This window comes from Chaetura pelagica, unplaced genomic scaffold (assembly GCF_000747805.2).
Source record: "Chaetura pelagica isolate M959 unplaced genomic scaffold, ChaPel_1.0 scaffold546, whole genome shotgun sequence".
Taxonomy (NCBI): domain Eukaryota; kingdom Metazoa; phylum Chordata; class Aves; order Apodiformes; family Apodidae; genus Chaetura; species Chaetura pelagica.
In genome coordinates this window covers 632,518-644,692 of record NW_009953798.1, presented here as the reverse complement: position 1 = coordinate 644,692, position 12,175 = coordinate 632,518, and positions in this window count along the sequence as shown.

Genomic DNA, 12,175 nt, shown 5'->3' with positions numbered 1-12,175 from the left:
TTAAGCAGCGGCGGCGGCGGCGAGCGGGCAGGTAGTGAGCGGGCAGCTCCCAGCAGGAACGGCAGACAGCAGGGCAGCTGAGCGGGCTGGCAGGCAGCTCCCAGCAGCGGGGACGGGCGGCAGCGCGCGGCAGGAACAATGGCGGCGGCAGGCTGTGTGTGTAGACGACTGCCTCGAACACACGAGGAGAGAGCGAGAGAGAGAGAGAGAGGGGCGTGCCGCGCTGCCTCTCTCATGGGGTTCTTCGGCGCCAGTTTTGCATTTCCGGGCTTTTCAGCCAATCAGACGGGACCTAGTCCTGCCCCTGCTTCCGGCCACGGCTCCTCCCCTGCAGCAGCTGCTCCCCCCCCCATACACACAGAGGGGGTTTCCTGCCGTGTGGAGACACCGTTTTAAGTCAGTTTTGTCAGCTGACTCAAAGGACATTTCATGTTCGTGTAAGGAAATACCTGGTCCTTCACAATGATCTAATTTCACTGTTTGTTTTCCTGTTGTTTTTTTTCCTACTTTACAAAGTAAAATTAAGCTAGAGACTTTTTTCCCTTTCATTGAGTTCTGCTGCACTCAGCCAATTGCCTGTTCTTCTGTTGATGGAAAGCTGCTGGAAAGGGGTAGAGCATTAAGCAAATCTGGGATAGCCAGTGAATGAAATGCTAGAAGCAATAAATTGTCATCTATTTAAAAAACAGGTTGCTATTCCAGAACCTTAGTCTAATAAGAATAGTTTATAATCTCTTCTGCATGTCTCTGTTCTCAGATGCATTTCTGGATTCTAATCTGAAATTCTTCTGCAAATTTCTTCAAGAATGGAATTGAGGGAAGGTGAGGAGCTGGAGTATCTTAATTATAGACCTTTGCATAAACTTGGGATTTTGAATCGTGTGATGTGAACAGTAGTTCTGAAAGTAGAGAAGTCACATAACTGTCTTCATAGGGGGAGGGGATGTTTGCAGGGAAGATTATGGCTTAAAGATGGTCTAAAATTGTTTTATGCTCTACTTTCATATATTTTGGCTTTTTGTTTCATTTGTGAACCTGGAACCATAGGATGTAATTCATATCTGTGTGATACCATGGAGTTGGACTTGACTTATTTCCATTTTTGCAAGCATGTCAAAATCTGGTCCCCAAAGTTGATCACTGAATGTGTTATTTTGTTAAAATGTTAACAAGTATCATCTGTCTTAGCTTTTGAGATGTTTCGTATTCTTCTGTGTGGTAAATTTTAAGATCTTTTGTATGGCAGTTCAAATGCCACATGATAGATATTTGACAGTTCTTTTTCCAGTGGATTTAATTAGAAATATTAAATTGAAAGACCACTGACTAGTTTCCTGGTGCTGCTGGATACTCAGATTTGCACTGTTCTTTCTCATGGAATGCAGTTTATGTAAGTCTTCAGTTTAACAACAATAATAATAATAGTCTGTGTTCCAGGACAGATACTCAACAAATCTCAAGCAGATTAGCTAAGGAAGTTAAATATTGGCCAAATTTATTAACAGTAATATTTGTTCAAGTCAGGAAAACTTTTGCTGTTCAAATGTGACAAGAAAAGCAGAATAATTTTAGAGATTTGGGATGCAGCAACATTTTAGCATGACCCTGACTTTCAGTGGATCAGCAGCAAGCTATGTGTTACTCAGCACTCTGAGGTGTTCCTCTTCTGCACCTTCCCAGCCAGAGGAGCACTGGTCTGTGCCTTCCCTCATGCCTGGCTTCCTGGCTGATCCTTGCAGTAGGACAAGGCAGTTGTCTAAATGTGTTGGGGTACAGGCTGTATTTTAGTAGGATGCATGTCAAAGCATTCAGCTGCAGTACTGAAGCCAAGGTTGCAAAAGAAGTGTAAAATCTAGAATTGTGCTCCATCTTACTTGGGTTATATCCCTCATTTAAGATCCTTGATGTGTACTATAGCAGCTGAAGCTGAGAGAACAGTTCAGTTTGCAGTAGGCAGTGTTGAGTGTTGCTGGCTGCTATCATACTGTTCCTCTAGATCCCCACTTAAAAAATACCTGCCCTGATTTCACTTTTATTCTTAGACCAGTGGAAGGGGAGTCTGTAACAGGCAACATTTCCTTGACATGTAGAGATTAGTAACTTATGGCCTGTAGGATGTCAAATAAGATCAGATCGCTTCCTGCTAAGCTTCTTTCCAAGTCTGGAAGACTTACTGTTCATTAAGAAGTTTCCAGAGGTTAGCTGAAGCTTCAACAGTTCTGGAGCTTGTGCTTGTTACCCTGCATGGCTCCGTGCCTGCAAAGGCTGGGCAGGACATATGGAGGGCAGACCTGGTAGCTGGGCACTGCTTTGTGCAGGAGTTTGTCAGAATGTGGTACCTGCATGCAGGTTCAGAGGCAGGAGCCAGTGTGAGGAGCAGGTGGTCTGCATGCTGAGAGGACCACGTCAGCCTGAGAAGGTGGCAAGCTCCTATGTTGCTAAAGAAATACAGCTGGGACTGTTTTCCTTTCCAGTGTTATTTTCTAATGGGTCCTAGAGGTTTCCAATGTAATTGTCAGTCAGATAAATAGTACAAATATTTGTCTTTCTATCTAGATTTTTTCATATAAGTGTTCTGAAGGTCTCAAAACTGCAGTAATTCTTGGACATTTACAGTTGGCAAGAACAGTAAGTTGCACTGACACTTTCAGGAGATAGTTGTTCAGCATTTGTAAAACGAAGCAGACAGTTTTTATGGTGCTGCTGTTTCTCCCTGGCTTCTGCCACTTTTATGTGGCCACATCCATGTCTTCTTTTAGTCAGGCTCAGTAATTATTGTAATCCAGTGGTTTGTAAAAGTTGTTTCAGGATGTATCTTGAGTGTCTCCGACATTACTCTGAAAAACTGGAAATGCCAGGCACTATGAAGTACATTTCAAAGTGTAGAGCAGGATTTATATTTGGAAAATAATAGCAACTGCTTATCCTATCATAGAATACCATCACAGAATGTCTAGGGTTGGAAAGGACCTTTCAGATCATCTAGTTCCAACCCCCATGCCCAGATCTTCTGTCCAGATCCACGTAAAATTTACCTTATGAACACTTAACCCTTTACTACTCAGTACTTTTGAGGAGACCACATATATATATATATATATATGTGTGTGTGTGTGTGTGTGTGTGTGTATACATATAGATGCACCTGAACTCGATTACCTTATAAGAGGTAACCAGAGTTATTTGCATATTCCAGAGCCAGTGTAATAAGTAAGGGGGGGGAATACTTGAAAAAAACTGCAATAGACAAAGCAGACAAATAAACAAACAAACAAGAACATTTTCGGCTTTCCTTTGTATGGAAACACATCTTAGGTCTATCTTTGCTACAAATAATGTCAGGATTATTTTATTGCAGGCCATCTGCTTAGCACTGTATATCTGCCTAAATATACAGTCGTTTTCTTGAAATAAGTACAGGCTGATTTCCTTAGTGATTTCAGTGGGACTCAAAAGTATTGCCAACTACTCACTTCTTGTACTATACCTCACTTTTTCTAGAGAATTTCTTTTATTTTCAATGAAAACTTATTAATTTTTAGTGAAGTAATTTAATTAGGTGCAAATTTTGTCTTTTTTTTTAGAAAGCTAGTAAAGACTTTGCTGCATCTCTGTTGCCTCAGAGTACGTGTTAAATGGAACTTGTTTTCATAGACTCATAGCATCACAGAATCATAGAATATGCTGAGTTGGAAGGGACCCATCAGGATCATTGAGTCCATCACATCTCCCTGTGTAAGGCACCCCAAGAATCACACACTGTGCCTGAGAGCATCATCCAAGCTTCTTGAACTCAGGCAGGCTCGGTGCTGTGACCACTTCCCTGGGGAGCCTTTTACCTTGGAAGAATAATTCCATGGCAAGTTGACCAATTTGCGTCATGCCTTGAGGACAGAAATAAAAGAGATTGGCCAGGTTAAAGCTGTGAGATGATAAATTTTATTTCAAAATACACCCAGACTTCAAATTAATCCCTGTCATGTATTTCAAAGACCTGGGAATTCAATGGGTTATTCTAATAAATTATTTTTTGTCTCTGCTTTTAATGCAAGTTTCCTCTCAATTCCAAGCCTAATTAATTCTTTCTCTAGCTGTTTTTGTCATGCATGCTGCAAAAGGATGAAAGGGATTCCCCCCCTCATATTTTAATTTCTGCTTCACAAGCCTAAGTGTATTAGCTGACTGTAGTTTGTGTTACGCTGTTTGTTGTGCATTTATTTTCTTTCCAATAAATCCCATCCAGTCTGCAGTCTGTGGATCTGGTGCCAGACCCCACCAGCTGGGCTGTACCCAACCTGTGTTGGCCCCAGCTCAGCTGGGACTGGGGGACTACATCTCAGTGCTGAGGGCTCTGTTCAGCCTGCCTTCCTTGATGCTCTTGTCCAAGAACTTGTTGCAGCCCATCAGCAGGTAACATTTGTGGAGGTGGATAGGTGAGTCTGTGCTGCACCCTGGTACCAGCATTGGCTGAGCTGCCTGTTGTTAGCCCTGCAGGCCCCTCTGAGCTGCTGCTGTCATGCTGGCACTGGTACAGGTCTGGCCTGGCAGATGAGTGTGCTTGTGCTGGCACAGCCTGATGGTCCACCTCCCAGGTGGATCTCTGAGGGCCATCCCTGGGGATACAGCCAATGACTGCCTATCAGAGATTATGGAGAGGCATTTCATGGGTGGATCACAGACTAAGGCACACCGGTGGCTTTTTCCTCTGTTTCTTCTCTCTGCTCTTAGCAAGAAGGAAATTGGACTAAATTAACATAGGAGCTTGCTTGGATTTGTGTATTTCCACCACAGTGTCCTTTGCTGTGTGGTGCTTTCCATGCTTGTGTCAGTCTACCGGAAGTGGTGGATTCCCCAAAACTGAACACTTCTAAGACTGAGCTGGACAGTGTGCTGTGCCATCTCATCTAAACTGTGTTCCTATCTCAAAAGTTTAGACTAGATGTTCATTGTAGTCCCTTCCAACCTGGCATTCCATGATTTGATGATTCAGTCTCCAGTCATCAGCTCTGGGGGCAGGCTGGTCAAGTAAGATTCTTGAGTGAGAGCTCAGGTTCCATCAGGGATATATCTGTGTTTGTCTTTAGGGGTCCACCCCAGAATGAATGTCAGATAAACCCAAAAGATGAGGATTTCAGTCTTTCTGATGAGGTCACAGAGGGGGCACTTGGTCAGGCATCCACCTGTGTTCTGCTTCAGTATGCTTGGCTCAGGCTTATCAAACTCTAAATAGTTTGCAAAGCCTGTTGTCTTTTCCTCTTAGTTACAACTACAGAGTAAGTTGTGGGCTAGAGCTAGTGTGATCCAGGGTGGAGTTTTTTTGGTTGGCCTTTTTTCCTTTTTATACCAGGATTTATTATTTCCTTCGTTTGGCATCAGCGTGTAGAATAGGGCTTTTGCTACAGTGAAGGACTCAGTACAATACAACCAGTTGTTACCTCCTTCTGCTTCCCCTCTTGGTGCTGTGGCCATCACATAAAGTTTTGCACAGAACTCATTAAAGGTGTTTTGTTTCACCACGTAACATGCAGCAAGAACAATAATATAGTCCATGATCTTTAATACTTATTATTATTAGCTCTCTCTTTCTCTTTGTTATCTTGAAGATAGCCTTGCATCTGTGGTCTGTCTCAGATGAGCAGAGAGGACAGCAGACTGCTTTGATTTGGCTCTAGTTGTGCTGGCACAGCTTGCCACAAGTGACTGGAGTTACCCTGTGTCTGCACATTGTTGTGTGGTACCACTAGAAGGCTGAAGGAAGAGGTGAAGGCATCTGCTCTCCAGGTGCAGTGTCAAACCACCAGAAGATATGTTGTTTTAGTCTGGCCCATAGGTAACCATTTACATGTTGGCACCATCATGCCTTCTCACAACCTAAACTGGGCTAAATGGTGTGACCAAGGAGTGAGAGCTGTAGCTTAGTACAGTGCATGTTACAGGCACTCTCTTCCAGTATTGTGGCATAGAATCATAGAACCACAGAATCCTAGGGGTTGGAAGGGACTTCGAAAGATCATCTAGTCCAACCCCCCCTGCCAGAGCAGGGTCACCTAGAGTACATCACATAGGAACGTGTCCAGGTGGGTTTTGAATGTCTCCAGTGAAGGAGACTCCACAACCTCCCTGGGCAGCCTGTTCCAGTGCTCTGTCACTCTCACAGGAAAAAAATTTTTTTCGGATATTCACCTTGAACCTCCTGTGCTCCAATTTACACCCATTACCCCTTGTCCTATCACTGGTCATCACTGAGAAAAGCCTAACTCCATCTCCCTGACACTCACCCCTTACATATTTGTAAACACTGATGAGGTCACCCCTCAGTCTCCTTTTCTCCAAGCTAAAGAGACCCAGCTCCCTCAGCCTTTCCTCATAAGGGAGATATTCCACTCCCTTCATCATCTTTGTAGCTCTGGGAGATGTTCCACTCCCCTAATCATCTTCGTAGCTCTGCGCTGGACTCTTTCGAGCAGTTCCCTGTCCTTTTTGAACTGAGGGGCCCAGAACTGGACACAATACTCCAGATGTGGCCTCACCAATGCAGAATAGAGGGGGAGGAGAACCTCTCTTGACCTACTAACCACACCCTTTCTAATGCACCCCAGGATGCCATTGGCCTTCTTGGCCACAAGGGCACATTGCTGGCTCATGGTCATCCTCCTGTCTACCAGGACCCCCAGGTCTCTTTCACCTACACTACTCTCCAGCAGTTCAGCCCCCAACCTGTACTGGGACATGGTGTTGTTCTTCCCCAAATGTAAAACTCTGCACTTCCCCTTGTTGAATTTCATCATGTTTCTCCCCGCCCAGCTCTCCAGCCTATCTAAGTCTCTCTGAATGGCAGCACAGCCTTCTGGTGTGTCAGCCACTCCTCCCAGCTTAGTGTCATCAGCAAACTTGCTGAGGGTACATTCTATACCCTCATCCAGGTCGTTGATGAAGATGTTGAACAACACCGGTCCCAGTACCAACCCCTGTGGGACTCCACTAGTCACACACCTCCAACCAGATTCTGCCCCATTGACTACAACTCTCTGACTCCTTCCTTTCAACCAGTTCCTGATCCACCTCACTACCTGATCACCAAACCCATACTTGATCAACTTTTCTACAAGGATGCTGTGGGAGACGGTGTCAAATGCTTTACTGAAATCAAGATAAACCACATCTACCACTCTACCATCATCTATCCACCTAGTAATTTCCTCATAGAAGGCTATGAGGTTAGTCAAACATGATTTACCCTTGATAAAACCATGCTGACTGCTCTTGATGACCCCCATGTCCTTGATGTGCCTAGAGATAGTGACAAGCATGTATCTGGTATTAAAAAAATACACTTTGATTTAACTGAAAAAGTAAGTAGAGCTTATGCATAGTCTGTTGTTCAGGACCTGTTGCCCATTTCACTGTCCTAAACAACACTTATTTCCATCTGGAAGAACACTCATAGCTGTACTTGAATGGTTTTGAAAGTGTTGTTTTATATTGCCTTGACCAGAGCTGCTGTATGTGTTCATATTCTGTGTGTGGAAAAACAACCTCGGGTCTTAGGTGAGGATTTTTATAAGTTTAAGAATGATGCTGGTCATGTCTGGTTTTCATCAAACAATAACTGGCAAGCTGAATGCCTGGCTAGCTGAATGCTAACCAACAGTAGTAATTATGGGTGGCATGTGGGCCTGGGCAGAGAGCAAGTTGTATCTGGAGGCAGAGGGAGCAGGTTGCATCTGGAGGGCCTCCATAGGCAAAGTACTGGTCATATTTCCTTGTACCTACCTTGGGAACATACAGGTCTGCATTCAGCCTGCAACTGTGCTACATCCTGTGATTTCAATCTTTTTTTTTTAAACTGCTTGTACATGCATATTTTGTTTGGTCACCGTTCTCTGGCATTCACAGGAGCAACACTAAGAGTGCTTCTTACTCAAATCCAAAAAGTGTGTCCAGGGCTAACTTTAAACAAATATTGGTTTCCTTTGACCACAGCAGTCATGCACTGAATTAATATTGTTTGAGCAAAAGTAAGAGTGGAGCTGTTTCTTTCCCTGTGTGGGTGAACATGCTGTGTGGCTGCACAGGAGACCTTTTGTGTCTTGTTTTGTCTGTGGTACAGCTCTTGTGGACTGTTCTGCTGGGCCCTCATCTTTTGTAAAAAATAGGTCTTCTAAACATAGGAATATACTATGTCATTGGTATTTTCTTGCAACAACAGAGCTTTCAAAGTAAAATCCCTGCTACTTCAAATTCAGCTCAGTTCCACGTTAGCTAAAGGTGAGTATGATGTACTAAGCAGGAGACAAGCTGTTCTTCAAGGGAAGTCCAACAAATTGAACTAATCCCCTACCCTAGGGAAATACCTCCAAAATCCTGCTCTTAGCAGGCTGGACAGCAGAGAGGCTGAAAAGGGAAGTCTAGTGAATGTGTCACAATATCCACTGGCATCCTTACAATAAACCTTGTTACACCGAGGACTGGGCAGTAGGAGAGCATGCGGTGTGACTTCTTTCACATTCAGTGGAGCAGGAGCTGCAGCAGTTTAAGCACACAAACCTGAATGGCTTTTTTCCTGTGAAAGACAGGCTTAGTGAAAGAGACCAATTTGAAAAACACAGTGCTTGGAGCTCTGGTCTAGGTACTTCTAGGCTTCCATGTGCTCCATTCAAAGCTTCTTGAAACCAGGTCATTTCTGTGTACCTTCCAAGATGGGATTTTAAGAACCGAAGTCTGTATATAGTTATCTGTGTTTTGGTTTGATTCTTTTTCCTTTCATTCTGAATTTCCTTTGAGCTGTGATGCAGGGTTTAATTTGAACCTACAGTTCAAGCTTGAAGGTATTTGGCACTTCTTAGAATAGATCCAGAATGTCAGTACCTGGAAATACTTAAAAACCAAGGTTAAACAAGAGCAGTGCTGGGCTGACACGTCTTAAAGCATTTATGCATCTATTCCCTCTGACTTGTGGGGGCTTTTGTATGTTTTTTGTTGCTTTTTTGCTTGTTCATTTTGGTTTTTAAAGTAATAATTTGGGCAGATAAATTCTCCTGAGGTTTTTCAGGTCACCTGGCAGCCAGATTGGCGGAAAAAAATTATAATAATTGTCCTTCATTGTATTTGGATGACTTCTAACTTCCTTGTTTCTCCCTTCTCTCTCAGAATAATTTTCTTCTACAGTCAGTGCCCTTCTGTATGGCATCAGGGTGGATTTTACTGGTTTGGATTACAGGAAGGAATGTAGGCCATAAATAGATAGTATATATTCTGCTAACACCAAGAATACTGAAATAGCTAATCTTAAAAGGCAGGGGAAGCCTAGCCAGTTGGCCAGGCACCAGGAGATTGCAGAGTTGACAATTAATGTGAAGCCTGATAGGGAGATTAATGATCAGCTATGCTTGAAAAAAATAGTATGTTGAACCCAAGGAGAAATTCATCAGGGACAGATTCTGTTCCTTAATGCAGTTTTGCCTCTCACTTGACACCCATGTCCTGCAAGGTCCTGGCATCCCCCTGTGGGGTGGTTGTGTTTGTGATACTGAATATTCACACAGACTGGACTAGTTGCCTTCTCTGCCTTCACCGCATGTGTTCAGGAGGGCTCTTCTGTATGTCTGTTTGAGGGAAATCCTTCTCAGTCAGTCAGCTCTTTCTGTACAGCAGTTAAATGCAAAGGCCCTGATTATTTTTGCAGAAGATGGTTTTTACTTTGGTGAATTCTGAGTATGCTGGCATTCATAAGTCCTACCTGGAGAATCCTGGTTTGCTTCTGTGGGTTCTGCCCCTTTCTCTCCCCCCTCTCCTCCAAACTATTAGTAGTCGTTTTGTGTTTCTCCTTCTGCAAGAGCAGAATTGTCCACACCTGCCACTCTGGAGTGCTCAGGCTGTATCCATAAGCTGCAGTTGCTCTTTGGTAACGTGGTGAGGATGTCAGTGTTCATCCAAAAATGCTTAATTAAATAGTAGTTTGTTGCATGTGTGTGGCACCTCTGCCATTGCTCACAGGGTTTTCCAGACCTTTCATATGGACAAACAGAGCTGTTACGGTTTTCTTCATGTTCAAATGGCAGAATGGGAACAGAGTTTGGCCTCTTAAATATCTGAATCAGTGTGGTGATGTAAGCAGGTAAGTGACTTCCAAAAGCCCTGCTCTGCCAGAGTGTGGTCCACTGTTAAAACTGTGAAGTACAGTTGAGTTTCATATAGCAATTTTTTTGTTCCTTACAATACTCTTAAAATTGTGATGGGAAACAGGTTAAAAGAGAACAGAACTGTTGGCCAGAACCCAGGAAATCCTACAAGAAATCATCCTTTCCCCAAAGAGAAGGAGAACAATAATACAGAGTGTAAGGTTTGGGTTTAGGTTGGATTTTGGTTTGCTTAGGATTGGGTGTCCTACATAGATTGTTCTTCCTTGGTACAAAATAATAAAGCTAGAGGGAACATTTGATGCTAAGTGGGGCTGGTTTGATGGAAGAATACTAATTAATTATTTTGTTCAGTTGCCACTCAGTCTCTCCCCTACTAACAATTTCAGGATTTGGCCAATAGTTATTGCACACATACAGTATTTGTCAGGGTATTGACTCTGTTTTAGATCCAGAGAATTACATATGATTATCTTATACTTTTTCTGTGAACTATGAAAATGACCTTTTCTTCAAAAAGGAGTAAAATGGAAAGAATTGAAAGACCTCATGAAAAAAGTGCACTCTCCCTCAGTTCTAGTTATAAACTGTGCCAGCAGTAAGTTTGCAGCACTCACAGTCAGAAGCATCCTTGGATCAGAGAAGTGACAGGGAGAAGTGAAAGACCCTCCTGTACCCTGAGGGTGAAGAAAAGCCAGGCTTCCTGCCTCTCCCTGGGCAGAGTTGTTTGTGGTGTGGCTGCAGCACTGAGAGGTAAAATGACCTGTAGAATTACTCGCATCTCAGGGCAAGGCATTGACCTCTCTGCAGAAGCAGCAGGGTGCTTCTGTGCCACCACAACTCCCATTTAATGGAAGTGTCATCAAATGCCTTTTCTTTGCTCTTCTGTGGTGCCTTTGGCCTCTGCTCCTTCTGTCATGCAGGAGATTGGGGTTTCGAGGGCAAAACTCCACCTGGCAGTGTCACATGTCCTCTCCTAGTGTGACACCTTAGGTGACTGTCTACCTTCCCTTAGCTCCAGGCTCTGAATTACTGATCTAATTCTCTCCCCCTTCCCTGAGGGCAGCAAGGTGTCTCCCATCCCAGTGGGATGCTGCTGCAGGCAGGGAGCAGGGGAGGTGAGCCCTGCCACCGCCCGCGCTGCCGTGGAGCTTTCCTGCCCAGCTCACCGTCCTCCGGCACGTGGGTACACAGTTAGCAGTTGCTGATCAACTCCTGCTTTTCAAGGTTGAAACAGAAAGGTAAAGAAGAAAAAAAATAATAAATAAATGGTGTATTGCTTTAAAGGGAAGTGATGATGTATTTAGGATAAGGACCACCCTGTCAGCGCTGCCAAGCAAACAGGAGTTAGCCTGGTGGGGTGGTAGGTGGCACGCTGTCGTTCAGCGAGCGCCGGGCTGTTACGTAAAGGTTCTAATGACTTTCTTCATCTGTCTGCTTAGGAACACCATGTGTCTGGCAAAATTTTGAGAAGGCTCAAGGCGTTAAAGAAAGCTCGTCTAAATAAAGGAGGGTCAACGTGACATTGCAGTTACTTAATCCTGTATTGTCCTGCCATGTGACTGCAGGGACACTGAGGCGCAGCGTTTCTTTCGCCTGGTGCACAGATTATGCTTTTCCTGTCACCTTCCAGGATCGGTTGCTTTGTTAACCCTGCCATGAGGAGGAAGCAGAAGAGAAACAAACTTTTTGCAGCAATGCTCCCAGACACAGTGACATTTCCAAGGCACACTGACAAGCTCACAGGCTGAAGAATGAATCAAAGGCAAACCAGCTCTCAGACCGGTACCAGAATGAAGAACTACGCTCCTAAGGTCAGCTATTCAAAATGAACTGGAAGCAACTGGATTTATTCAGAGTAGTTAATTAGCTGGGTTTTTTTACCTTTATGTTAGTATTCAAAGAAACAAGCTAAAGCCTGGACATTAGTGTCAAATGTTTTGTGTGTGTCAAGTGTACTGCACAGACTGTGAACAACTCGCCGCTTGCTTGCACAAATTCTGCAGTTTTAATTGCAAAGCCTCTTCTGCATTGTA